The 18,414-nt window shown below is 34.7% G+C and overlaps 1 pseudogene; it reads right to left on the bottom strand.

Annotated features, from left to right (window-relative positions):
• Positions 1–8,406: 8,406 nt before the first annotated feature.
• LOC126007603 (uncharacterized) lies at positions 8,407–8,505 on the bottom strand (annotated as a pseudogene).
• Between the last annotated feature and the right edge of the window lie 9,909 nt (positions 8,506–18,414).

The raw sequence follows: 18,414 nt of genomic DNA, 5'->3' as shown, positions 1-18,414 counted from the left end.
GATATAACATTTCTTTAAATTTTTTTAAATTTTTAAAAACTACTTTATTTAAACAGCCTGGTTTACAAGGTTGTTCATTATAGATTTTTTTCACAGTTACAAAGATGTTCATGATTGAATTTCAATCATACAACGTACAATCCTTCACCAATATACATTTCATGCTATGAATGTTTCCAGTTTCTCTCTAGCCCTCTAATCTCCCCTATTCCCTGCTCGCTTCTGTGACAGACATTTTTATTATATCTCTCTCAAGAAATTTCTTAAAATTTTAGTTCACCTTAATTTCAAATTTACAGTCACGAACATGGTAAAGGTTGCTATAAGTAATGCTTTGATTCTGTAAAAATCCTTGCATATTCATATATTCCTGCAAAAATTAAATGGCATTTGGTGTTCATTGGACATCAATGAGCACCAAAATTCACATACTTGAGATAAGAAAATATCTTGAGGCTTGTGATACTATAATCTTCACATTCAAACTTGCTATTTTCATATTAAATTCTATATTTGTTAGTTATGCCTGAGTACATTAAAAAGGCAAAACATTAGTAAATATAACTAATAAGGTAAGATACTAGTAAATATAACTATTGATGTAAATAACAATATGGATCTTACAGTTAAAATGTAATACACTTGGTACTTTCACATAAATTAATCTGTATATTTTATGTTAGATTTTTTTTTGAAGCTTATTGGGCTAGTCAGTTACATCATCTGCAGTTCTTTATTTATATACAATTGTAAATGTTAAATCACAGTAGTTTAAATATCTAACATGAATTGCAAATAACCCAAATTAAGTAGACACTTAGAGTATAGTGTTTGAACATTTTATGATGAAACATTATTATTAACAGTTTTGTAAATCACAATGCCTAAAATATTTTTTCAAGGCTTAAATAACTTTGATGATAATCCTTGAAAATGCATTTGTTTTTATAATTTAATATCCTGAAGTGTTATAAGTAATACCATTGATATGAGTATAAACCCATCTGTATAAATTTCCTTGTTTTGCTATATTTCTATAGGCGCACACAAAAATTGGTAGTGAAGAATATCCCTTTCCTATAGTTGTAATAATTATGTAATTTTACACATCAGCATGAAACCAAAATAAAGATACAAGTTCAAGATTTTCCGAATTTATTACTTTGTTGAGGTAAACATTTTGATATTGTTCATTAAAAGAAATGCAAAGTGGATCATTAAAATCTTCCCAAATTTTATCCATTTAGAGAAAGATCCATCTGTACTGACAGTCATTCAGCTACATGTTTTTCTATCAACATATGTAAATGTAGCAAGATTTAAATTCTTTTCTAAAGTAAAAACTATTTTGTTTGAGTTTTTTGATTGTATATTATATTCCTCCTGAAAATTTGTGTTTGGTCATTTGCATTTGGCATTCATGCCTCCTATGTTATTTTATCATGTGATATTCTCCTGAATTAAAGTCAAATTTGATACCAATATATGATACAATACTCATATTGGGGATGATGACTAAGAATTCTATTTATTTTTATTTAACATTATGATCAGCAGTTTGAACTTAGTAGGTCATTTTTTTACCTGAAGAGATAGCAAAGAGACTTTTTGATAATAAAATCAAGTTTTAGTTGAGTTTAAGAGAAAACGATAGAATTTGCAATGTACACAATCTGTAATTGAGTACATATGAGTATAGTAACAATATATAAATAATAAAATGCAAAAATTAAGAATTGTAGTATTGTAGTTCCATATATATAAAGGAAGAATGCATCAATCTTTTTATTCAGTATACCACCAAGTAAAAGTTAATATATATTTAGGAATAAAACACATCTAAAATTGTGGAGGACTACCAACATAGATAAGATTCAAAGAGATGAATTTTGGGCAAAAAGAAAAGCTTTATAGTTAGTTCTTTAGTCCTCTCAAATTTGAAGTTGTGTTTGTTTGTTTATTTGTTTTCCATACCTGAAGATGCTAGGAGCTATTTCTGGCTCTGAAATCAGGAGTGATTTCTGGTTTCTCTTGGACTCTCATCTCAATTAATTTATTTTCTTTTACACAGTCTATTCAATAACTTGCAGCGAAATATATTAAAAATAAAACAAAAATAACAATTTTTACAAAGACATGGATTCTAAAACCTACAAGCCTTGCCAGATTTGTGGTATTCAGGTAGTCTTTTTTTTTTTAAACTTTATTTTGAAAAATTTGAAATGTACTTATAAAGCTTTTCATGATTCAGTTTCAGTTTTATAATGCCCAATATAAATTTCTTCACCAGTGCACATTTGCAACCAACAATGTCCCCAGTTTGCTTCCTGCCCTTCCCTCTGACATCCCCTTGAATGCTCAGCAGACACCCCCCTACCTCCAACCATTTAATTCCTAGTTTCCAACTTGGTTACTGACGGGTGTCGTGTATATGATCACTTTACTTCCTTTCAGCACCCAGTTCTTGTTCAGAGTGATGATCATTCTCAACTATTATTATCACAGTAGTCTCTTTGGTGCATTTATTATATTCCTCAATAATTTGTGGCAAGCTTCCTACTATGAACCAGTCATCATGTTTCTTATCTTTGTTTTCTTTGTGTATTACTACCATATTATTTTGGTTTATATCTTACAAATGAGCGCATTTATTCTAATTCTATATCCCTCTGACTCATTACATTCAACATACTACTATAAACATATATATGCATATTTTATCCATGTATAAGAAAATATAATGACTTTGTTTGTTACTAATTGAATAGTATCTTATTGTGCAGATTTACTACATTGTCTTTATCTATTTAACTCTTATCAGAAATATAAATATTTTCCACTTATTGGAAATTATGAATAGTGCTGCAGTGAATATGGAAGCATAGATGCCTTTTCTGCATTGTATTGTTGGATTCCTAGGGGACATTCATAGCAGAGATGTTACGGGTCATATGGAAGTTCAATTTCCAGTTTTTGGAAAAAATATCCATATTATTTTCTAAAAATGATGGTTGAATCTCATTCCTACCAATAGTGAATTGGAGTTTCTTTCAATCTCATCTATGCTAGCATTGGTTGTTCTTTATTCTTCTTGATATGTGCCAATCTCTCATTCTCATTTTCATCTTGCTGATGATTAATGTTTTGAAGCATTTTCTCATGTGTCTTTAAAACATAGGTCTTTCCTCTTTAAAGAATGGATGTCCATCTTTTCTCCTCGTTTTGTTAGGAGAAAATAAGCGAATGGGATAAAATATTTTTAAACTTTACTAAAGCCTTTTATGTCTTATATATTATTCCCTTATCAAATGAGTATTGGATGAATATTTTCTCCTATTATATGGGAAGGCTTTATATTCTATCTCTTGCTTCTTTTGAAGTACAAAAGCTTCTTAATTTAATATATTCTAATTTAAACAAATGTTAGCTAGTAGTTGTTTCATTCTTGAAGATAACTTCATTTTAATGTCATGGAGATTCCATCCTGTTCAACTATATTCCATATGGTTTTATGTTGATATCAAGGTCATTGATCCACTTAATTTTGATCATTTTGCATGGTGACAAAAAGAGATCTGAATGCAGTTTCATGCACATAGTTTACTAGGTTTCCCAGAACCACTTTTTGAAGAGGTTTTCCTTGTTCCACGTAACATTTCTTAGCTCCTTTATCAAAATTAACATATAATATGCTTGGAAATCTATCTAAGGATACTCATTTATATTCCACTTACATGAAAGATCATTTTATTCAAATACATGCCATTTTTTCTTTATTTAGACATCTTGATTTCATATGTGATTGTGATTAGATTTCAGTCGTGTAAAGAAAACCCCCTTCACCAGTGCAACATTCCCACCACCAATCTCCCAAATCTCCTTCCATCCCACCCCACCCCCACCTGTACTCCAGACAGGCTTTCCAGTTCCCTCATTCACATGAATATGGTATTTCTCTGTGTAGTTATTTCTATAACTGCACTCACCATTCTTTGTGGTGATCTTCATGAAGTGAGGTGGAAGTTCCAGACCTCCTCTCATTGTCTCTGAGGATTGTTGCAAAAATGACTTTTATTTTTCTTAAAACCCATAGATGAGTGAGACTAATCTGCATCTCTCACTCTCCCACTGACTTATTTCACTCAGCATGATAGATTCCATGTACATCCATGTATAGGAAAATGTCATGACTTCATCTCTCCTGATGGCTGCATAATATACCATTGTGTATATGTACCCAAGTTTCTTTAGCCATTCATCTGTTGAAGGGCAGCTTGGTTGTTTTCAGAGCCTGGTTATTGTGAATAGTGCTGCAATAAATATAGGTGTGAGGAAGAGGGTTTTGTACTGTATTCTTGTGTTCCTAGGATATATTCCTAGGAGTGGAAAAGCTGGGTCGAATGGGAGCTCAATTTCCAGATTTTGGAGGTATCTCCATATAGCTTTCCATAGAGGTTGGACTAGACGGCATTCCTACCAGCAGTGGATAAGAGTTCCTTTCTCTCCAAATCCCCGCCAGCACTGATTCTTCTCATTCTTTGTGATGTATGCCAATTGCTGTGGTGTGAGATGGTATCTCATCATTGATTTGATTTACATCTCCCTGATGATTAGTGACGAGGAGCATTTTTTCATGTGCCTTTAACATCCATAAATCTATCAACATCTACACAACATCAACAAGAAGAAAAATAAAAATCACATGATCATAACAATAAACGCTGAGAAAGCATTTGATAAGGTCCAACACCCATTCTTGGTAAAAACTCTCAGCAAGACGGGAATGAAAGGAACATTTCTCAATCTAGTTGAAGCCATCTACCACAAGCCAATGGCAAATATTATCCTCAATGAAGTAAAACTAAAAGCCTTTCCTCTAAATTCTTGTACAATACAAGGCTGTCCGCTCTCATCACTCCTCTTAGACATAGTACTGAAAGTGCTTCCTATAGCGATCAGACAAGAAAAAGATATCAAGGTAATCCAGATAGGAAAGGAAGAAGTCAAGCTCTCACTGTTTGCAGATGACCTGATACTCTACTTAGAAAACCCTAAAGACTCTACCAAAAAGCTTCTAGAAACAATAGACTCATATAGCAAGGTGGCAGGCTACAAAATTAACACACAAAAATCAATGGCCTTTCCATACACCAATAGTAATAAGGAAGAAATGGACATTAAGAAAACAACCCCATTCACAATAGTGCCACACAAACTCAAATATCTTGGAATCAACTTGACTAAAAATGTGAAGGACCTATACAAAGAAAACTATAAAACTCTGCTCCAAGAAATAAGAGAGGACATGCGGAAATGGAAACACATACCCTGCTCATGGATTGGCAGGATTAATATCATCAAAATGGCAATACTCCTGAAGGCATTATACAGATTTAATGCTATCCCTCTAAAGATACCCATGACATTCTTCAAAGAAGTGGATCAGGCACTTTTAAAATTCGTTTGGAACAATAAACACCCTAGAATAGCTAAAGAAATCATTGAGAAAAAGAATATGGGAGGAATTACTTTCCCCAACTTTAAACTGTACTACAAAGCAATAGTTATCAAAACAGCATGGCATTGGAATAAGTACAGGCCCTCACAACAGTGGAATAGGCTTGAATACTCAGAAAATGTTCCCCAGACATACAATCACCTAATTTTTATAAAGGAGCAGGAAATCCTAAATGGAGCAGGGAAAGCCTCTTCAACAAGTGGTGTTGGCACAACTGGATAGCCACTTGCAAAAAATTGAACTTAGACCCCCAGCTAACATCATGCAAGAAGGTAAAATCCAAATGGATTAAAGACCTCGATATCTGACCCAAAACCATAAAATATATAGAACAACACATAGGCAAAACACTCCAGGACATTGAGACTAAAGGCATATTCAAGGAGGAAACTGCACTCTCCAAGCAAGTGAAAGCAGAGATTAACAGATGGGAATATATTAAGCTGAGAAGCTTCTGCACCTAAAAGGAAATAGTGCCCAGGATACAAGAGCCACCCACTGAGTGGGAGAAACTATTCACCCAATACCCATCAGATAAGGGGCTAATCTCCAAAATATACAAGGCACTGACAGAACTTTACAAGAAAAAAAAATCTAATCCCATCAAAAAAATGGGGAGAAGAAATGAACAGACACTTTGACAAAAGAGAAATACAAAGGGCCAAAAGACACAAAAAAATGCTCCACATCACTAATCATCAGGGCGATGCAAATCAAAATCAAAACAACGATGAGATACCACCTCACACCACATAGAATGGCACACATCACAAAGAATGAGAATAAACAGTGTTGGCAGGGATGTGGAGAGAAAGGAACTCTTATCCCACTGCTGGTGGGAATGCCGTCTAGTTCAACCTTTATGGAAAGTGATATGAAGTTTCCTCCAAAAACTGGAAATCGAGCTCCCATACGATCCAGCTATACCACTCCTAGGAATATTCCCTAGGAGCACAAAAATACAATACAAAAACCTCTTCCTTACACCTATATTCATTGCAGCACTATTTACCATAGCAAGACTCTGGAAACTTAAGAAAAATGAAAGACATTCTTGCAATAATAATTTTCAGACACAAAAGAGAAAAGAGCTGGAAGTTCCAACTCACCTCGGGAAGCTCACCACAAAGAGTGATGAGTTTAGTTAGAGAAATAACTACATTTTGAACTGTCCTAATAATGAGAATGTATGAGGGAAATGGAAAGCCTGTCTAGAGTACAGGCGGGGGTCGGGTGGGGAGAAGGGAGATTTGGGACATTGGTGATGGGAATGTTGCACTGGTGATGGGTGGTGTTCTTTACATGACTGAAACCCAAACACAATCATGTATGTAATCAAGGTGTTTAAATAAAATATAAAAAAAAGATATGAGATACACTAAAAAAATATGTGTGTCTTTGGCAGTTGTTGTTTGCATAGGCATAGCAAAATATGGAAGAGACTGGAAGGCAACAACCTTTGGCCTAATATCAAAAACCTTAATCCTGAAATATTTTGGCGTAAGACCGACTCCAGGCTCTAGGGATGCTATGTTTTTGAATGCCTTATTCTTTCTCTGTGATCCCAGAAACATATCTTCACCCTCACAGTTGTTGCTGTCAGGTTTCTGTAGTTATAGATCATGGTTTCTGTACAGGTTCTATGTATTAATCCGGGTGGCGTGTAGCATCTTCTGGTTTCATCTCACTATTAGGTAGCATTGGAGAGAATTCTGCCCTGAAAGAAGACTAATGCTGTTTCTAGGTGGTCAGGGTGTCTGTCATAAGGACTGACTTTGGAGTAAGTCAGTACCATGGCAAGGTGGTGTCTTCTTTGGTAGTATTTTTATTCCTGGTGATGGTGTCCGATAAACAGAAGTCTAAGCCAGGCCACTATGCCAAGTGTTAAGGATGTAAGAGCTCACTGCAGTATAAAATGTTGTGTTCTTATCTCTATTCCTTAAGAACTTGTTTGTATATATAAACTTATTATAGCTGGCAATTGACATTAGAGATCTATTATTACTAGATTGTTTTTGATTATATCTTTAAGGTTTTCTGAGTGAAGTGTCATTTCACCTGTAAATAGTAAGAGCTTTAGTTCTTCCCTTTTCTATCTAGATGCCTTTGATATCCTTTCCTTGATTAATTGCTATGACAAGTACTTCTGGTACCATATTGATAGATGTGATGAGAGAAGACAAACTTGTCTGTGAAAGTTCTTTTGGGAAAGGTTTTAGCTTTACCTCATTTTCGTGTTTGCTGTGAACTTGTTGTAAATGGCTTTGACTATACTGAGGAAAGTATCTTAACATCCATTTTGTTAAGAGTTTTTATTAGAACAAGTGCTGGATCTTGTAAAATGCTTTCTCTACAACTATTTATATAATTATATGATTTTCATTTTATTCTTTTCTTGATATGGTGTATAATAGTGATGTGTACATTAAACCATCCTTGCATCTCAAATATGAATCCTATTTGCCCATGATGTTTGATCTTCTTGATTAATTTTCTGATTCTATTTGCAAGTATTTTTTAATGATCTTCACATTTGTTTTTTATCAAGGATAATGACTTGAAAATTTTTGGGGTGTGTTTATGTTCTCTCTCATTTTAGTATAATGCTAAAGTTGACTTCATATAAACTCTTTGGAGTGTTTCTGCTTTTGAATTTCCTGGGTGAATTTGAAAATATTAGGCAATAGATTCTCTCTGAAAGTCAGAAAAAATTCACTAGTGAATCTATCTGGGCCCATCTCGGGGCAGGTTTGGGGTTTGGGGGAGATTTTTGATTCCTACTCACCCTTCCTTCATAGTGATAGTCCAGGCATTCCAAATTATCTTGATTCAATTTGGGAACATTATATGAATTCAATAATTTATCCATTTCTTCTACATTCTCTCATAAAGAAATAGAATACTTCATGAATGTTTCCTTGCACAGGGGGCATTCTAATCTTCTCTGTATCTTTCAAATTTTGATGTGTATGCTTCTGGACCAGCACAATATTTAGGTAGATTAGATGCAAGCAAAAACATAAAAGAAAATAACCTGATAATCTGATGATAAATTCAATATATGACACTTCTCATAAATAAACTGGACAGTCATCTAAAAAGGCATTGAGAAAACCAACCAATCTTTGTAAACTGGGAATAGGAGCAATAATTAGATAATAAATAAAAAACTGCATTTAAGTCTTATAAGTTGGAAGAAATTACATTAAATATTTATTTTAATTATTTGTTTATTTTACTTCATTTTAGTTAACTATATTCAGTACAAAAAGAATTCTTAGTCATGATCATATCTGAGAAGAAAGGGATTTGTGCAATGATTACTACATATAGAGCAGCGTTTTTCAACTACTATGCCACGGCACAGTGTGCTGTGAGATATTGTCTGGTGTGGTGTGGTAAAAATTCCAATTTCATTCATAATATGCTGATTTGGCTCACAAATAGACCAATCACTATAAAATATTTTATTATTTTATAATAAGGTAATTATAAAATAATTACTTATTATATATACTTTAAAGTCAATATAGTCACAGAGTTAATTTTTTTAACATTTTCTAATGGTGTGCCTCCTGGTTTTTTGTTTTTTTTTTTTTTTCATGAAAAAAGTGTGCCTTTGCACAACAAAGGTTGAAAAACACTGATATAGAGCAACTAATGATCAGCTATAATAAACCCTATAAAAAGACCTCAACAAAATACTATACCAGAAAGGTTGATTATATGTAAAGGAGAATAACAGTGTTTAACAACTAAGAAAATATGTTAGACATGATAATTATAACATGTTAAATTATGATACATAAATATAAGCTAAAACTACAAATAACTAGATAAGTTATTGGACATATCAGACATAGACTCAATAGGTTTTCTAATTATGTGAAAATATGAAAATGTAAAAGACTATGTAAATAGAGGATGTGGAAAAAATTAACATAAAATTGGAACTTTGAAATAACAAAAATGCCAGCTCTAAAAATATCTCTGTAATTAGGAATTAATTATATAGATAAAAATCCATACTGAAGAGTGTTGTGAAAATTTAGTTAATTAAAAATAAGGTGAAGGGAAATACTTAGCCTATAGCACCAAAAGCAAAACTTTATGAAAAAATAATGTAATCATATAATGGATGTATAAACAGTAACCATAGAATCTAAATATATGCAAGTAAAATGGAGAAGGGAGAGAATAATAAAGAACTATAATATATACAGTTTAAATATTTTTAGATATCATAAACATTTAAGTACAGAATGAAAAACTTCAGTAATCTCTATACCAAAGAAAAATAACAAATTATATCTTGATCAAGAAACATTCTCAATACTCAGAATAAAATGATACACTCACAAAAGGGAGAAAATGTCTGTTACAAGTCATATGACAAATTATTAACATCAACTATATATAAAGCACTGGTAAAACTTTAAAAGAAAGATGAAAACCAGCATCATAAAATATGAAGAGAAGAGAGGAATACAAACTTCCTCAAAAATAATCATATAGATGGACTACAGATTTAGAAAAATTATTCTGTATAAGTATCATTGAAAAAATTTAAATAAAAACAATTATGAGATGTTATCTATATCAAAAAGATTGGCACATACCACAAAGAACAAAATTAGCCAATATTGATCTGAATGTGGAAGGAAATGAATTCTTATTTACCTGAGGTATGAATGTATATTGTTTCAACATTTTTAGAAAACCATAGGGACACTTGTGGCCCACCAGGGACCCCGACCAGCGGGTAAAGCTGGGGACCACGTCAGTAATTCGCAGTTCTCGAAGAGGAATCCGGCCTGAAATAGAAGAGGGACTGGGAAATAAAGAGACTCGAGATGAAGGGTTCCAATCAGGAGTCCATTTAATAAAGGGAAAAATAGACCTTTTATAGACAATGCAAAACAAAGAGAGTAGGGGCAAGGGGCAATAGGAATGGCTGTAACTTTCCACGGGAACATCTTGATTTTCCAAGGTTAATAAGATTATCATCAGTCAAGAGATCCACATTATCTTTGAGCAACAAAATACAAAATCTAATCTCAGCTTGGGCCTTTTGACCCCTGTCTTTACAAGGACATCTTGGAGCCTAGTGACTCCCTAGCTCTAGGCTATTTCTATTTCTTTGGGTCCAAGGGCAAAAAGGCCACATCTACTTGCATGCAGCTTGTCACTTAAGCACTTTGGCTCAGACTTTCAGAGACTCCATTTTGATTAGTGAAAGGGATTTTTAATTATTCCAAACAGTCCCCAACAAATTCCCCCTTTTCTGTAATAATAAAAGAAAGAGAACAAAATGGGTTGAGTGCCTGTCTTAGGTTACTTTGGTGGGCTTCCAGTTCTGGACATGGCAACAAGAGACCAAATTAAAAGTTTTTGCGCGCAAAATATTAGGAATGCCATGTTTGCACCCAGACACTGGCACCAAGCTATCCCCGTCATGAGCATCTCCACAGCCAGGAGCAGAGCGAGCAAGGGCATTTAGCCAGATACTCAAAACTCCTTAAAGCTCAGAGGTTGAAGCATAGGTTTATACATAGCTTCATATCCTTTGGGGTGCATTTAAGAGAGCCACTGATATTGGACCTACACTGAACCTTAGGGCAATCTCATTAACCTGATTCTTAACAAAACTTGTGAGGCTACGGAATGCCTAGGGGCCAAAGGAAAAAGTAGCAAAAAGACAATGAAAGGACCAAATTAGGCAGCAGCTTGGACAGCCAGGATGAGGTAGAGGACCAATTTTTATATCAGGACTCATATTAATCCCTCTGTCTATTTCTATCCTCTAGACTTTCTTCCACGAGTCTAATGCTATCTTTAACTAAGCCAAGTTTATTTTTAAAAAGCAACATTCTACTATAAGGATGAAACAAATCCCCCCCTCCCTCAAAAAAATGTCAAATTTAAACCACGGCGGTATATCTGCACTATCTCTGCTAGGGATTCAACAGTAGTGTAAACTTCTTTTAAGTTTGTAAACATTTCTAACAACAGTTATAAGGCATTAACAGATTCTAGAGTATGAACCAATGAATAAATTTTTGTGCTCACACCAATAACACCCAGGTCTCTCAATAAGGTTAGGGTGAAGGCAGTGTCTGATTTTCTACTGCAGCGGGAGAGATACACAAGTTTATATCTAAGAGGTAATAAGGCAATTTTTGGTCTAACAGTCAATTTAGGCATTAAAACAACCAAAACACAGTAGTTCTAGGACTAAAGAAACAAATGTAAAACAATGGGGGAGATAAACCAGTGAAACAGGCAAAAAAACGTTAAATTGGGGGCAATTATGAACTGAAAAAAGGAATTAACGACAAGAATTTGATTACAATTTTCAATAAGAGGAATAGGGGGAAGCATATTGGGTACCAAAAGGCAAAGTTCAAGTCCCACCACCTATCCCAAGGTGATGCCAAAGTCAGGCTGGGGGCTGCAGCGCAGAGCGAAGGGGTCAGAGACAGGCAGAGGGTCGCCAAAGCAGAAGGGTGATTGAGATAAATAGCAGATCCAGCACTGTTGGTAGGCGGGGTCGGTGATGGTGGAGGCGTTGACCATCTGCAGGATGAGGTTCAAGGTAGAAACTGTACCAACAGGTTTGATGGTTAATCTAGGCATTAACAAAGCTAATAGTCATGATAAGCAAGAAGCATTTTAGTAACAATATGGGGAGAAGGTCCAGTGGAGCAAACAAATTAATGAAGATGGAGTTGTTAACCACAATGGTTTGATTGCAAATGTCTGATGGTTGGACAGGGGGGGCGCATATATGGTTTGAGTAAGCAAAGTCCCACGCCCGTGACCTGTTTCAAAGTTAAGCCTTGGTGCGACGGAGGTTGTTGGTGGCAGTGGTGGGCATCAAGGGCAGCCAGGCAGAGTATCAAATTTAGCATTGTCCTTAGGCAGAGTCAGTCAGAAACAGGTCAGGCAGGAATGGTGGGCTAGCAGGAGGGGTGACAGGCTTTTTTGAAGTGGATGAAGACAGGACTGCGGGAGGCTGCAGGAGGTCTATAAGAAAACAGCTTGGCAGGAGGCAAAATGATTACTTGGGGGCCCTTTTTTACAATAAAATTTTTCATGAATTTAATTCTTCATATAAAAAATAGGAATTTACTTAGTCTTCTGGCCTGGGTTTACAGGCAGAAGACACTAGCAATTTATATTACACAAATTATTTTCGAATACCACGGGAATGTTATCTAACCTCTGTTATACTTCAGCATTAAAAAATTTTATAATTAACAATTGCCAAGTTTTCAAAAAAGTTTTCAACTGAATCTAAATGATTTTTATTAAACTTCTTAATTATTATCTAAAAGCTAGATGCTATTTTCTAGCCACAAATTCATATTCTTTAGGCCTTAACTTACACATAGTAGGAAAGCTGGGTGATTGCAATGTCCAGAAATTCTCCAGGGAAAAGTTATCCCCGATGACCATTGAGAAATCTGGGGTTTACCATCCCCTACACTTTCTGCCATGCTGTCAGGACAAAGCTAGCTTAACACATGATTTTTAGCAGGATGTCACAGTCTGTCAGATGACCAGACTGAGCCAGGTTAAAAAAAAATAATTGAAATTTCAAAAATAAATAAGGCTTTAAAAATTGTATTTATCATGAAATGTAGAAAAAACAAATAAACACACAAAGCAAAACAACATTAAACACAACATTGTGGCCACTTTCATTCATTACAACACACACATGAACAGACAAAAGGATCCATTCAAAACTTGCATTAGAAAAATTGACAAGCGCTTTTAAATATTTAGCCGGCATGTTTGTAAGAAAAAAAAATTTTAATGTAGCTGGAGTGGAGCTTTGCTGAAAATAAATTTTAAGGTTTAGCTTTTACACAAAACATTTTTAAAATAATCCTAATTTGAAGTTTAAAACATGAAGTAAAATGTTAGCAGTTAAAAAAATTTTGTTAAGTAAAATGGTTAATGAGCACTGTAGAAGGAGTCTCCACTCTGAAGTATGATATCATTTGCTGTAAATGAACAGGTTTTCTTTAAATTAGTTTAACAGGAAAACAGTAAGGCAGCTGCAATAAAGTGTTAAAATTTTTAACAAACAACTGTTCCTACTTTGAAGACTTTAAGTGAATAATTTGTAAAAATTATATACCAAATTAACAAGATGTTTAGACATTATAAAATATAGTTAAAGACATTTGATGCATTTTACACCTAGAACTTAAGACCAAAATTATATTTGATACTAGTTAATTTGCTTTTAAAATTTAGTTACTTATATAATATTACTCATAAAATTAAATATATATATATTTTTTCATCAATACTAGATTTCTTCACTTTGACACAAATGTACAGATTTGTATAATGTGCTGACCTTTTGAACACACTTAAAAGGATAGGTGTTGTAATGCAAAGGTAAAGAACAATTTCTTTAGCACAAAATTAAAACTAAGGGTATTATGAAGAACACCTGGGGGTTAACTGTGCAATAAAATTAACTATATTATTTAAAAAGGTTAACCACATTATTTTTTACATAATTTTTGAAATACCTTAAAAATCAAAATAAATTTTCTAATAGAAATATAAAAGACTCAGATTTTAATACCTGTGTGTACGTTTAAATTTTTAAAACACCAAAAGGTTCCTGGGGCCTTGCACTGTTTGAGCCAGCAGAATGGTGGCCTGTCCACTTTTAGGCATGGCTCTCCAAGCCCGGAGGGCAGCAGCATTGGCCTGAGCCAAACGAGCAGGGGAAAGCCTCTGTTGCTGTTCTCTAAGAGAGGCAAAGGTTCCTGTGCCAGTAAGCTGTTCATAGATATGATCTGGGAGGGTAAAACCTCAGTCGCCCAGGTTGGCCTGTTGCCTGCATCGGGCCAAAAAATCCGTCTCCCAAAGTATATAGTTGGAGCGTGGCAAGGTCGTGCTAGCAATTTCCTTCCATTCAGCAGGTAACAGTTTTCCCACATCTCGGACTGCCTCAAGGCAAGAGAGGGTGTAGGGGGCTTTATGGCCATAGGTATTTATAGCTTGAAAAAGGGTTTCTATAGGTTTGTGTTGGAGATGTTGATATCTCCTAATCTCTGCCATGTGGTTGCCCACTGAAGGTGCAGGTTCAGGGTTATCAGGGACTTGTTGCGGCTCTTCCTGAATGTCCTCAAGGGACCTAGCTGAAGCCTGAGCCCTCTGGGCAGCCTGGGCTCTATCTAGGCTCTGGCTGCGAGTCACAGCACCCATGCCCCTTTGTTGGGACCGGCCCCAATCTTCCGGCAAGCGGGGTATGGGAGGGGGCAGGGAGGAGGTAGGCAAGATAACTCGCTCTGGTTGTTGATCAAAAAATACAGGGAACTGATATAAGTCATTAGAGGCTTGAAGCCGGGCAATTTGTTCCTTCAGACTTTTTATCTCCTTAAATTCTCTTAATTGTGCCTCTAGGTCAGCCTTACATTTTATGAGATTAGAGGGGACAGTCTGCTGTGCTAGAACCTGGGGTGGATTAGGCAGGCGGTCTGCGCTATACGGAGGGGGGGAGGTGCAGGGAGGAAACCGGCCATGAACATAATGGGCGGCCTCATCCTGCAGGGACAGATTGTCTTCAGTATCTAAAATTTCCTCCTTAGTGGGTGCGCTGGCAATTATGGGGTAAAAGACCTTGGAGGGTTCCAAGTCTAAATCTATAAGGCTTTCTGTTTTGGGAGGGGTGCTCCTGGCCCGAGATTGACTGCGGGAAGCCATTTCTACAATGGCTTCAGCCTTCTCAACAATGTCCTTGTTAACGGGGCTTCCCCAAAAGAGTCTAATTCTGCTCCCGTAATAATTTTTCCAAGAATAGTCCAATAGAACTGCATAACCTTTCTAGCTTTCTCTTTACCATATTTGGAATAGTATTGCAAAATCTCATCACCAATTTGTTTCCAAGTACTGGTAACTATTCAGGGTCTAGTGACTACAAACCATGGGCAAATATCATGAACACATATAAATACAGATAATTTCATACTTAATATAGAAAGTAAATTTTGGAGATTTGATAAACTATCTTAGAGCCTTGACTTTCATTATGCATCCTATTTTCCATTCTTGCACTAAGGAGTTTTTCTCATATTTATTTATTTTGTTACAATAACATTTCATCATGGTACTACTTAATAAGTTCCAAGTGTTATCATTGGAAATCAACATGTACCTAAACTACACTAAACTCAAAACTAAAAATTCAATTTTTCACCATAGAACCACTAAAGCCAAGGTTGAAACAAAGAAAATTTTATGATTACTTATATATTGAAAAATTAAAATATTGATTTACTAAAGTATTTATTTATTATATATTAAATAACCATAAATAGTTAATCATTACCTTTAACTGTTCAAGTGAAAATTATTATCAAAAATATAGTAATGTACCAGTTGAAAGAATTTGTATATAATAAATAATTAATATAACAACAATATAATGCCAAGCAACTCAATTAAAATTATGCAAAAACTTTAATAATAATATTTTTCAAAAAGAGGTATATGAATGTTTTATACACATATGCTCATGCACCTATCACTAATGGTTAGGAGAATAGAAGTCAAAATAACAATAAAATATCATACCACAATGAAAATTTTCTATGAATAAGTGAAACAACAAATGTTTAAAAAGAAGTGGTGGCACAGTAGTAGGGTGTTTGCCTTGCACGTGACTGACCCAGGAGAGACCACAGTTCGATCCCCCTGGTATCTTATATGGTCCCCAAGCCAGGATCAATTTCTTAGTGTATAGCAAGGAATAAACCTTAATGGTCACCGGGGTGTGGACCAAAAACCAAAAAAAAAGAAATAATAATTCTGTTTAGAAATAAAATTTGTTGGGCCTGGAGAGATAGCACAGTGGCGTTTGCCTTGCAAGCAGCTGATCCAGGACCAAAGGTGGTTGGTTCGAATCCCAGTGTCCCATATGGTCCCCCGTGCCTGCCAGGAGCTATTTCTGAGTGCATAGCCAGGAGTAACCCCTGAGCACTGCTGGGTGTGGCCCAAAAACCAAAAAAAAAAAAAAAGAAATAAAATTTGTGTTCTTGTATTTATTGCAGCAGTTCTAACATGGACAAAATCTGTGAAGAACCAAATGTCCAAATGTCCAAAAACAGGTAAGTGGATAAAGAATCTATGGAATATATACACAATAAATACAAAATAGTAGTAAGCAAAGACTGCTATTTGGGTGGATCTAAAGAGAATCGTGTGAGCAAAGTTACAGAGAGAGAGAGAGAGAGAGAGAGAGAGAGAGAGAGAGAGAGAGAGAGAGAGAGAGAATTGTCTCCCTCATATTGCAAAAATGAAAAATAATTCTAAAGAAACTAGAAGACCACAGAAACTGAAAATTTGATTTAGTAGGAACCATAATACTGCAAGGGAGATGAAGTAAGGGGGAGAAAATGAATGGAATGAGGACTCTGAGACAATGGTGTTGGAAATAGGAAACTCTGAAGGAAATGCCTGCTGGAATGTCATGAATTATAGTGTGTAATTTTCTTTAAAAAATAAAAATTGGGGAGTCACAACTGGCAATGCTCAGATTATTCTTGGCTCTGCACTCAAAAATCACTACGGGCAATGCGCAGGTAACAATATGGGATATTGGGGATCAAAATTTATACTGTCATAAAAAGCTAGCACCCTACCCACTATACTATCATTCTGACCCTAGCCTACCATTTTCAATATTGTAAATCATGGTGCCCAAAGTACCTTTTTAAAAATGCTATAATCTAAAAATGCAAAGTCTTAGCGATCAGAGAAAGCATATTCTCTGGGACAAATTTACCTCAAAACTCAATATAATTGTTGGCAACTTTTTTATAACAATAACAAAAGGAAGAATTTATGAATAAATCAATTAAAGTGCTGAACAAACATTAGCATAACTTTGATGTAAAATTATGTATCATTAAAAATACAATAGAAAAAATTTATACATATGTGTGTATATATTATATATTTAGAACAAACTACTAAACATAATTTATTTTTTTTACAAAATTTCTTCTTATATATTTCATTTAAACTTAATACAAGGGACGATTTAAGTGTATAAGGCAAAAAACATGGATGGAAGTAAGAAATTTGAGAAAGAAGTTTAACCATTAAAAATCAATATAAAATTAAGCCCTAAAGAAATAGAGCACTGTGAAAGATGCTTGCCTTGCACAAAGCAGATCTGGATTTAATCTTCAGCACCAGCTATAATCCCTCAAACATTACTCTGAGTGATATCTGAGTCCTTTCAGAGCCAGTAGTAAGCCCTAAGTGCAAACACCCAAATACTCCAAAATAATATTTTTCATATTTATTTATAAATTTATAAAATATAGTTTTATAGATTTATGACACCCAAATAATAACATTAGTTACAATAATATTGACTAGAGTTTAGACAATAGCTAAATTTTGCAATTTATAAAGAACATATGAGTAAAGCATATTTTTTTAATATTTGTATGTGTTTTTTTAATCAAAGTGGATTACAAATTTTTCACCGTAATATTTTAGGTACATAGTGATAGTGAATCAGGGACATTCCCACCATCAATATTGTCCTCCCTCCACCCCTGTTCCCAGCATGCATCTCCATAACCCCCCTCTTTTAACCACCAGGCTGCTAGTATAGGTGGTCCTTTCTTTGTCTAGTACTCTAGTATGTTGTGAATTGGGTATTGATTCTGTTGTCATTGGCTTTGAATTTGGTGGAGTAAAGCATATCCTAAAATAATATACACAATACATAGATAAAATTAAACATTATATGGTTTTGCATCATTTGAGAAGCAATAAAGAGCTAATCTATGGTACTGGAGTGGTATATTGGATAAGGTGAATGTGTGCACAAGAGCCCACCCAGTATCTAT

This window comes from Suncus etruscus, chromosome 4, assembly GCF_024139225.1.
Source record: "Suncus etruscus isolate mSunEtr1 chromosome 4, mSunEtr1.pri.cur, whole genome shotgun sequence".
Taxonomy (NCBI): domain Eukaryota; kingdom Metazoa; phylum Chordata; class Mammalia; order Eulipotyphla; family Soricidae; genus Suncus; species Suncus etruscus.
The sequence above is the reverse complement of the archived record's forward strand: the minus strand, read 5'-3'. Positions and strand labels throughout refer to the sequence as shown.